This window comes from Arctopsyche grandis, chromosome 2 (genome assembly GCF_051622035.1).
Source record: "Arctopsyche grandis isolate Sample6627 chromosome 2, ASM5162203v2, whole genome shotgun sequence".
NCBI classification, from domain to species: domain Eukaryota; kingdom Metazoa; phylum Arthropoda; class Insecta; order Trichoptera; family Hydropsychidae; genus Arctopsyche; species Arctopsyche grandis.
This window is the reverse complement of record NC_135356.1, coordinates 1,768,291-1,780,523: the sequence shown is the minus strand read 5'-3', so window position 1 is coordinate 1,780,523 and position 12,233 is coordinate 1,768,291. Positions and strand designations below refer to the sequence as shown.

The 12,233-nt window shown below is 33.0% G+C and overlaps 1 long non-coding RNA gene across 1 annotated transcript; it reads right to left on the bottom strand.

Moving 5' to 3' along the window:
* Positions 1-495: 495 nt before the first annotated feature.
* LOC143922592 (uncharacterized) lies at positions 496-5,040 on the bottom strand. The gene is made up of 3 exons (XR_013261592.1): positions 4,639-5,040; positions 4,329-4,562; positions 496-3,296 (listed from the first exon to the last, which is right to left on the bottom strand). It is a non-coding gene; the product is annotated as an uncharacterized LOC143922592 (long non-coding RNA).
* Positions 5,041-12,233: the final 7,193 nt, after the last annotated feature.

The window sequence follows — 12,233 nt, the reverse complement described above, 5'->3', positions numbered from 1 at the left end:
TACGTTAATAGTGTGGATGCTAAAAGGTATTTTAGTAAATACAATATAATTGTTACCGATCGTCGCGCGAATCTCAAAAAAGAATCTGTAGAAATATGCTCCATGTTGCGTTTTAATAAATTTGAATTGGTATTATATTTTTATATTAATATTTTGTCTTTGTATTTTTATATTCATGTTTTTTTTCATTGTAATTTCAATTCCAAAACATTTTTCAATTTTTCTATTATATTTTAAATGTTGTGTTATCTTTAAATTGTATATATGTAGATAAATTTTATTAAAATTCATCGAAATGTTTTATTATTTAAAATTAAACTCTTCATAAAAATAGATGCTAAAATGTAATGCCCCAAAACGCTAAACGCTCCGGCTCCGCGCTCCTGCTCCATACTCCACTCCAGATCTATTTTATACAAATGTTACATTGACCTCACTATGAATAGTTTTCGCCGAGATGAGATTTCGAAGGGAATGGTTTTAAAAACATACATACGTATCATTTATTTTATTTTATTTTGACAATCATTTAACACAGTGTATTCATATGTTGGTCCTATATGACACTATGGCCAGACAATAATATATTATACATACAATAATATATTAAAAAAAACACATCTCATTTCATTTTAACAAACATAAACAACAGAGTCTAACATGCTACCCAAAATGACAATATTTAAATCAAAATAAAGAGGGTAGAAATAAAAAACAGTAAAAATTAATAGAAAAGACTAATAGCCTCAAATTAATTAGATTGGAATTCCTCGAGTGTGGGTTTTCAAATGCGTGGAAAGTGAAAATTTTAGAAGGAATGATTTTAAACAAATCTCACATTTGTATGGCTTAACTCCAGTATGACGATTTATGTGTTCAACGAGATTATATTTATGAGCAAAGGATTTTGAACAAATATTACATTTGTGTGGTTTTATCCCAGTATGAATACGCATGTGTCTACTGAGGTAACATTTTGAAGTGAATGATTTTAAACAAATCTCACATTTGTATGGCTTAACTCCAGTATGACGATTTATGTGTTCAACGAGATTATATTTATGAGCAAAGGATTTTGAACAAATATTACATTTGTGTGGTTTTATCCCAGTATGAATACGCATGTGTCTACTGAGGTAACATTTTGAAGTGAATGATTTTAAACAAATCTCACATTTGTATGGCTTAACTCCAGTATGACGATTTATGTGTTCAACGAGATTATATTTATGAGCAAAGGATTTTGAACAAATATTACATTTGTGTGGTTTTATCCCCGTATGAATACTCATGTGTCTACTGAGGTAACATTTTGAAATGAATGGTTTTAAACAAATGTCGCATTTGTGTGATTTTACCCCATCATGAATAATCATGTGTGTATAGAGGTTGTATTTTGAAGCAAACGATTTTAAGCATATCTCACATTTGTGTGGTTTTATCCCGGTATGAATATTCATGTGTTTGCGGAGCACGTATTTTGTAGCAAATGTTTTTAAACAAATGTTACATTTGTGTACCCCACTATGAACACTCATATGTACACGGATGGCAGATTTTAAAGCGTATGATTTCAAACAAATGTCACATTTGTGTGGCTTAACTCCAGTATGACGATTTATATGTTCAACGAGATTATATTTGTGAGCAAAGGATTTTGAACAAATATTACATTTGTGTGGTTTTATCCCAGTATGAGTATTCATGTGTCTACTGAGGTAACATTTTGAAGTGAATGGTTTTAAACAAATGTCGCATTTGTGTGATTTTACCCCACTATGAATATTCATGTGTGTACGGAGGTTATATTTTGAAGTGAATGATTTTAAACAGATCTTACATTTGTGTGGTTTTATCCCAGTATGAGTATTCATGTGTCTACTGACGTGAGATTTTAAAATGAATGATTTTAAACAAATTTTGCATTTGTGTGATTTTACCCCATCATGAATAAGCATGTGTACACGGAGGTTAGACTGTGAAGTGAATGATTTTAAACAAAAGTCACACTTGTGTGGTTTTATCCCGGTATGAACATGCATGTGTTTATGGACCCCAAATTTTGAATTAAATGTTTTTATGCAAATTTCACATTTGTATGGCTTTACCCCACTATGAATACTCATGTGTGTATGGAGGTTGGATTTTGAAGCAAACGATTTTAAGCATATCTCACATTTGTGTGGTTTTATCCCGGTATGAATATTCATGTGTTTGCGGAGCACGTATTTTGTAGCAAATGTTTTTAAACAAATGTTACATTTGTGTACCCCACTATGAACACTCATATGTCCACGGATGTCAGATTTTAAAGCGTATGATTTCAAACAAATGTCACATTTGTGTGGCTTAACTCCAGTATGGCGATTCATGTGTTCAATGAGATTATATTTGTGAGCAAAGGATTTTGAACAAATATTACATTTGTGTGGTTTTATCCCAGTATGAATACTCATGTGTCTAATGAGGTAACATTTTGAAGTGAATGGTTTTAAACAAATGTCGCATTTGTGTGATTTTACCCCACTATGAATATTCATGTGTACACGGAGGTTAGACTGTGAAGTGAATGATTTTAAACAAAAGTCACATTTGTGTGGTTTTATCCCACTATGAATATTTATGTGTGTACGGAGGTTATATTTTGAAGTGAATGATTTAAAACAGATGTTACATTTGTGTGGTTTTATCCCAGTATGAGTATTCATGTGTCTACTGACGTGAGATTTTAAAGTGAATGATTTTAAACAAAAGTCACATTTGTGTGGTTTTATCCCGGTATGAATATGCATGTGTTTATGGACCTCAATTTTTGAATTAAATGTTTTTATGCAAATGTCACATTTGTGTACCCCACTATGAACACTCATATGTACACGGATGTCAGATTTTAAAGCGTATGATTTCAAACAAATGTCACATTTGTGTGGCTTTACCCCCGTATGAATACTCATGTGTTTACAGAGGCTAGGTTTTGAAGCGTATGATTTTAAACAAATATCGCATTTGAATAGTTTTTCTCCAGTATGGCATCTCATATGTCTCACTAAGGAACGGCTTTGAGTGAAAGACTCTAAACAAATGTCACATTCGTTCAGCTTTCTTCGAATATGAGATGTTTTCTGTACTGCAAGATTTTGCTGACGAAAAAATGATTCGCCTTGATAATTGATGTTATGATCCAATTCGGAACGTGTAGAGCATATCTCATTCGAAGCTTTTCGTAACGGTAACTCGTCTGTCGGGGTGTTAATATCATGTTTCATATTGTCTGAAGTAATTTTTCTTCTGTGTATCTATAAAATAATCCAAACATAATACATAATTAATCTTTTTGCGGATGATACATCAGTATATATGTATATTAGGTAAGAATGCAAAAGAGATGTGTGATATTTTGAATGTGGAATTGAACAATATAAATAAATGGTTGTGTGTAAATAAATTAAAAATTCATATTAATATAAAACAACAATGATATGGATAAATAATCAAACTGGCGTAGGTGAAGTGAAAATGGATGACAAAGTAATAGAGATTGTCGATAACATTAAATATTTAGGTATTTACATAGATTCAAAACTGAATTTTAAGGTACACGCTGAATATATTATAAAAAAATGGCTAGAAAAGTTGGTGTTTTATGTACATAGGTTAAGAAATGTTTTAAGTAGAAAAAGTAAAGTTTTAGTCTATAATACAATTGTCTTTGCACACGTAGTGTACTGTGCCACTGTGCTTAACTTGTTTAGTGGCCAAGATATAGGGAAAATAAAAAAAATTACAAAATAAAGCTATGAGAGGTATTTTGAATGTTGGTAGATTAAAAAGTATTTAAAGTATGTTAGATGAGTTGGGATGATTGAGTATTGGTAATAGTTTAAAGCTAAGCACATTATCGTTTGCTTATAAGTTAGATCATGAGTTATTACCCGATTATCTTAAAGATTATAGAATAAGAAATAGAGATATTCATAATCATTACACTAGAAATAAGAATAATTTAGTTGTAGGTAGAGTAAGAAAAAGAAAGACAGCCGGGGGTGCCTTTCACAGGGGTGTGCTCATGTATAACGCCCTCCCTGAGTGCATCAGGTCTTCTAAAGCCATGGATGCATTCTTGCGAGGAGCTAAGAGACACCTCTGTGAGGGACTGTACATATAAGTTAAATATAGAATTTAATAAGCTAATAGCTAAAATTTTATATAAAGAAATAAATAATTAGAGCGTATTTCAATGCCATTGTACAGGTGAATTTGTATTTTCGATTAAAGGATTTCGATTTTGTTTCGAATCGTTCGAAAGCATTCGAAATCCATTTACTTGCCTCGCCATCGTCTGGAGAACTAGAAATGTTTGGCGGTAAATGAGCACCCGTTTCATCTTCCCATTTTAAATCTTCCAGCCAAACTTCCTCCGGCTTGATAGCCAAAGACTCGTTCAACCGCACTCTAGACGTTTGGTCAATCCGAAAACAAGCGTTTCGAAAGCCGTCGAGCAATTCCAGAGTGTTGACACAAGAGAGGCATATCATATTTGGCAGATGGTCACCTTTCCTGACCTACAAATGAGAAAGGTGTTGACGATTACGAAGACCAGCGCATTGACAATAGCTGTGGTGTAACGTCATTATTAACCGGCAATTGACAGCAGGTCCAAATGCGTTGCGCCAAACGCGGTGGATGAGGGTCGTCATGGATGGAGACGAAGGACCCTGCTGGACCCTGCTGGCAGAGACAAAGCCGACACTCCATCACAACCAGGAAGCAGACTAGTCCAACGGGAAGTTGTCGATTATTGCCGAGACAATGGGACGTGCAAACACCAGTCGGGGCAGCGGTTGTGTCACATCTGCATGTATGTACGTATGTATGTTCCAGATCAGTCGAAATATCGATGTGAATTTTCTCAAGGTCACAAATCTGCACGGCTATTCATTCTCATATTGGGCGGTTTAAAGGTGTAGGAATAGGTTCGGTGATTACTAGTCAAATGTGAACCGGTCGCTCTAGATCGGTCACACTAAAACTGGTCACACCCTGAAATCGGTCAATCAGTTTTCTCGTGACCGATTTTAGGGTGTGACCAGTTTTCTCGTGACAATTTTAGTGAGACGGGTGATCACGTGTGACCGATCTAGCGCGACCGGTTGTTCTGTGACAGGTTTACATATGACTAGTAGTCCGTTTACCGAATATAGCACGACTTGTGCTATTACCAATCAAAACCAGTGATCTCATCATCGATCCTGTACAAACATGCATAACTCAAGAGCAATGTCCCCTTCGACCATTCCAGAAGAAAGAGTTCATCGCTCGATTGTAAAACGAACGAAACCCAACAGTGATGTCATCAGGCAACTGCGTCACATGTCTGAAAAGTCATTTACTCGTGGCACACGACCGCATTCTCAAACGAATGACGTCCTGGCGCTAACCCCACAGCTATAAAGCGGTAAACGGACTAGTCAAATGTAAACCGGTCACAGGACAACCGGTCACTCTAGATCGGTCACTCGTGTTCATCTGTCACGCTAAAACTGGTCACGAGAAAACTGGTCACACCTAAAATCGGTCACGAGAAAACTGGTCACACCCAAAAATTAAAAATTGGTCACACAAACAAAAATATTCGCAAATACTTTTTATTTACGAAATTTTTATTATTATCGACTAGACATAAGTTCAAGTCGAAAGCCCTCGCGGCCGTTGGTTGTGGTCTTCGCGAGGAGTTCACATCTCATCAGAGTCAGCTCATCTGACGTTCGCATCCGAGAAGGTTGGAAATCGCTTTTGCGTTCATTTCACTTTGACAGTTCGAATGTCAAATTACAGTTTAATAATCTTAATTCACCGCGGTAAATATACCGCGGGAACGTCTATGATAACACTGATTGTGTTAGTAAGAGGATCCTTTATTTATGTTAACTTGTTGCAATAGTAATTACTAGACACCGGATAGTCACAGTGCTATCCATTGTTCCATTGTTGTAAATCCCTTGTAAAAAAGGTTCGGCAAACCTTTAACAATGCATTTACAACCTTTGAACAATACGCGGCACCTTCTGGGTCCGGTGACTAGTAATTGCATGTACAAAGAAGCTCGTTTCTCAGCTTCGGAGCGATGAATTATTTCTTCGGAATAGTCAAATGGGACGTTGCCAGAGATTAATTCTGCATGTTTGTACGAGAGCGATGATTCAATAACAACATCCAGTGAATCATTGGGATACTCCTCGGTGCCCCCACATACATACACTAATCCGTCAATTACTGCAGCCATCGAGCCTGATCGCTTAAATTTCATCGGGGGCAATTCAGTTCGTCGCTTTGAGATAAGACCCATGCACCAGATCTATATCTTCATGTTTTGTACATAAATAAAACATTGCTAATTGTTGAATATGAGTAAATTGAGTAATTGTTGAATATGAGAAGTGAAAAATATGGAATAGTGCAAGTGATATTGTTTTGCTGACTATCACCGATTTAATTACCAATGTAGTGATAAGTAAGTAGTAATATGTATGTACAATAGAACCACGATTATCCGGATTGTTAAAAACAAACATAAATTTTACGATTTTGCTGCTTTGAAATGCATTACATAAAAAATCTAAAATAACGAGCTACTAAATTATAATTGTATGATATATGTTCTTTCAAATAAATTCTAAAATATATACCTAAATCTAAATTACAGGGACAAAATTACTGAGAGAATAGTAGTTATTTTAGTAGCAGAGTTGAAAAATTAAAAAAAATTAATGAAATATTTTTATTTGTAATTTATGAAAAAATGCCTTTGGATAGTAAGTACCAAATATTTTTAAAAAAGTTTTATTTTTACACATTTGACTAGTAATCACCGAACCTATTTCTACACCTTTAACCCGCCAAATATGAGGATGAATAGCCGTGCAGATTTGTGACCTTGAGAAAATTCACATCGATATTTCGGGTGCAGGTAAATTGGTCGAATGCAATACACCTAAATCAATTCACCTAATGCAATTCCACTAATGACGCTCTTACCGAAAATCTATTGACCTAATGGTAAATTCACCTAATATCTTTATACCGAATGACACATTCACCTAATTTCGAGTTTCAAACCAGCAGTAGCCGAGTTTCAAACCAATAGTAGTAAATTTTATTATTTAGTAATTTTTCGACGCGATATCAATAGATGGCGTAGTAACATAGACAGATAAATGTTATAACATTTCTTTGCAAATAGCCCTTAAACTCTATATACACCATATTGCGCCCGACAGAAGATTTAAAAAGGATTTCCCACCTAATGGCGACTGAACTAAATTAAGGACATTGAAAAAATTAATTGCTTTTGTAGCTTTGTATTACCTTTTGCTATATATACTATACTATATTATATAGCAAACATTGTACATATTTACAATAAAATTTATGATAAAACAAAGTAATAAAAAGGAATCAAAAAAGATATACAGATTTTTTTTACTGTACATATATTAAAATTGGCTTTCCAATCATCAATATTAAAAGAAGGTGAGAAGAAAACGCATGTATAATAGACAGACTAGTACAATTTCTACGATTGATACAATTTCCATAATAAATAATTAATAATTTTAAATATCCGTAATAAATATAAATTATGATGAATACATAACAAATATAAATCAGTTTACATACAAATATAAATATAATTTATACTACATATGTATTGCAGATTGCAAAACACAATGAAATATAAACAATAATAACAAGACAAGAAACAAGCAATACAATAAATAATAAATAATTTATTAATCAAGTTACAGAAATAAACCAATTTATAATAAACATTTTCATGTAATAAAAACTCATGAGTGGTATTACAGATGGTCAACTTATTACAGACAACACAGAACACATATATTATTTTCAATATATGAATAATCAATATGTAAAACAACTGACGTTAAAGAAAATTTACTATTGTATCAAGTCATGTAATAAAAATACTCTTGTGTGAAGCTATGGAAGTTTTTTACAAAAAATTTGGTACGTATATAAACGAAAAGACGTTTGCTTATTTCAATGACCAGCTCTTCTCCACCGATCATGGTATTTGGTTGTTCTATTAGTGACACCACACAGACCCTAAGTAAATAATGATTTCAATCAATAACTGTAGCTTGTGACATGTCTAATTGTTTCGCACAAAATTTAATGCTTATCAGCTCATTCATACAGCGATAAATAAAATTTAACATTGGAAAGAGTTTAAAAATTTGAAGCCACATATTTTTTCGAAATCCTTTTTTAGTTCAGAATTTAATATCACATTTATAATTGGGTTTCAAGCGTGGAGCTAGGATTCTAAACGTACATTAAATCCAAATTTCAGTTCTAAATATACTAGAACGAAAAATTTAAAAATAGCATAGTATAAGTAATATTTATCAATAAATTATGGAATTCAGCATTTTTAATCTTGACATATTCTCTAACGCAGATTGCCTCCCTGCGACGATAACTGTGAACGAAACAGCTCCCATATCAAATTTTGCTAACACAAATGTGATACTGTTCCATTAGTTGTCGCATAAATCTACTAACAACAAATTTAGGATATTCTTGGCTCGATGAGTAGGACCAACGGGTCCTCAGTAGTTTCCACAGTTATTCCAACCCTTTCCTCTTCAGAAATAGTTTTCCAATGTCTAAAAAAAAAAATCATTACCTTAATTGATCCCATGTTATCAAAACTTAATAAATAAAATAAGTAGGGTGAAATTGATTATATTGAGTAATGAAATGTTTCGTGCTATTCTAAGATAATGTGATTGCAATTGCGAAATATAACTTCACTTAAATCATACGTGTACTTCATATTAATGGTTGTGGTTGGTGAGAACAACTGCGGGAAAGCTTTGCTAGCGTTTAATTATTACATTAAATAAAATAGTGAATTTGGCATTTTTCTAAAGTACAATATTCTAAATGAATTATTACTGGTATGAATTATTTCAAGTTTTATGGAGTGATTTGGCATACAATATAACTGTATATATGAAAGTATTGAATTTTGACATGTTACATTTCAGCACAAATAAAAGTTGCATATTATATATTTTCTTGAAATGTTCATTATGAGTATAACAAAAGTACATTTAAATGATAAAAAAGAGCCTCGTAAAAAAGGCTTCATTTTGACTATAGAACAAATGTACGACTTTTGCCGTGCAGAATCAACAAGACTTGAGTATGCATTGCAAAAAATATTTTGATTTTTCAATGGAGAAGTTATCTGAATACCAAAATCCGACATTTTGAGCAATCCAGATGTTAGGGTTTTTTGCAGACACGGGTTGTCCCTTATATTTAGATATGAATTTCTCTAGTCCACCGTATTCGATTTCCTGGTCTTCTTTTAAGTACTTTTACAACATTTTCACTGTTCTGGTAGGATAAACAATCTGCAGTATTATTAATGGTATCTGCATCTAAAACAATTCAGCATTATAAATAATTGTACTAGTTCAAGAACGTATTATTTACACAGTTTCATTATGATTTTATTGATGTGAATAATTTATCTCCTGAGTGATATCACATTCATAATAATATAACATCATCAGTGATTATAATTACTTATAGCTAATGATGATAGAGTATGAATTAAAATATGAATAGAATGAAAAATCAGTCCCACCGTATCTAAAGTGGGAGGTATAATTAATTCAACATTCGTGTACATATTTTGATTGGCCAGTATCGCAATATCCTGGGCCCTGGGAAAATTTATTCTGGGTCCTATGACAAATTAAAAAAAAAGATCTTAAAAATATATTTTAATGAGTTAAAAATCTATCAGAAATATTATAAAAGTACCTATATGTTAGTTGCTATTTTTTAATTTAAGATGTCGGCTGCTCTGCTGTCCCTTTCTCCATCGTAGTGTGCGTGGGATGCGTGATGTGGAAAAAAGGGAGGAAATTGTAAACCAATGAAAACAGGGCGTAAATCTGTTTATGTATTGCGACTGTATTAAGTTATACAGAGATCAAGCAGAGCAACCGAGGAAAGGGGGGGAGTAAACAAAGAAAGCAGAAAGCACGCGTGCCTTTTGAGGTTAGCCACGCGTAGCTGGCTAGGAGTTGTTGAGTAGCTGCCTTCTGGACGACAACTGAGACAGACCCTCTGATGCTTCCTCTGGCGCACACCGCTATACTGGCGATACTGGAGCTGGTCGCTGGTCGCTGGTCGCTGGTCGCTGGTTGCTGGTCTCCAAGTATCGTCACAACCCATCACCAGTGGCCGAGCTGGTGATTTCGGTGGCGACAAAAACTACGTGTTTATGCCGAAGCCGTTGGCGCGCGACTGTCAGTCAGTCTGGGGTGGCCAGCACAAAAATATATCGGACAAATCGTGGAAAATTCTCGAGAAAGTATAATTTTTTTTTTTAATATAGTGAATTGATTTTTTAGCATATAAAATCGACAACATCAAAAGGACACAAACACTACATATGTATATCATATCAGGGGTTTATAACTTTTCATGGTTATTGTGTGGTGAAAAGACTGATTAGCTTTAATACTATTGCATAAATCGCCACCCCATGAGTTTTTTTTATATTTTAAATATTTGTATACGAGACCAATGATTAAATACTGTGTTTTCGTTGATTTCCGAATTGATATGTTGTTTTGAATTGTTGTTATTGTGGAATGAATTGTTATGTAATGACTGCCACTTAAAATCAAGTTTTGCAAGTGATGTGTCACCGCTCATGGTTATTGTGTAGTGAAAAGACTGCCAATAAATCACCACACCATGAGTTTTTTTATATTTTAAATATTTGTATACCAGACCATTCATTAAATACTGTGTTTTCGTGTTTATTAATATTTGTCATAACTATTGTGTATTAAAAAAATTTCAAAAGACTCTGTTTCTTTCAATTTAAAAAATTTTACTGTGTACTTTTTATTCCCATTATTTAAATAATTAATATATATTTACTTTTTCTTTATAATTTTTAACTTCAGCAAGTGGAGACTCTTGTCTTCTACAATCTAAAACGAATTGTCGCCGGAAGATAAAGAGTGATATATATTTTCTAGTTTATTTCCGTTCGATTTCTTGTTTGAAAATAGATTTGAAATGTTGTTCAGTAAAACTCAAAGATTGTTAATGATAACAATGCCAGCTGTTCTCTAGAGTAAGTATCAAATGAAACACAATGTTTCCACAAATCTTTGACTTTTTCTAGTGTTCGGGTAAAAAGTATATATCTATATAAGAAAAATATTAACTTTCATCTATCCCATATATAATAATTATTTCATATGACAATGGATTTAAAATATGACTTATCGGAATTAGTCGATATGTAAAATGGTAAGTGTTCATCGTATGACATTTCTTCGCTGAATTCCGTTTCTTCTATCTACTTAATGAATATGATTTATAGAACCTAGGCTTTCAATGAATGTAACACAGTATTGCTTATCACTTAATAAAATGGCACTTGACTTGCAATTCGAGTCGGCATGACACTATCAACTATTAGTTTAATGTGAGTATCCAATAGTTTCGAAAAAATCAGCAGCATCGGCAGCAGCAGTCGCATCATTTTTGAGATTTGTATGTAATAAAAGGCTCGTTTCCGGTTTATAAAACTTATTGATTATTTATTATTTATGTAATATTAATTGAAGGACTATATTTTTTCGATAAGAGTAGACATTTAATTAATAAGTCCAAAAAATAGTGTAAGTTCGAGCGTACAAGTTAATACAAGTTATAGATATAAAATTTCAGTTCGATACACGGTCTAGGATATATAATAATTCAAAGAAAAATAATGCTACTTCCGGCAGATTTGAAAATGAAAAAAAAAATTATAGCGCAACGATTAAAATTTTATTACACAGTAAAAAGTTTCAGTGTTTCAGTTTCAAAGATATTTAATGGTGTTTGAATTATTACTAAAATACACAGCCAAACACGCACATTTTTTAAAAACAGTGATCGACTTCATCTATTAATAAAATATAAATTTTAAAATACAACTTAATATTTTATTTTGTTTTAAATAATCTTGAAATTATCAATGCAAAAGTGCCATCTATCCGTCAACGTAAAACAACCTTCATTCGATCAATTTGTATTAGGTAAACTGCAGTTAGGTATGTATGACATTAGGTATGGTCGTCGTTCGGTATGTTGATATTCGACCAACTCGCTTAGGTATACTC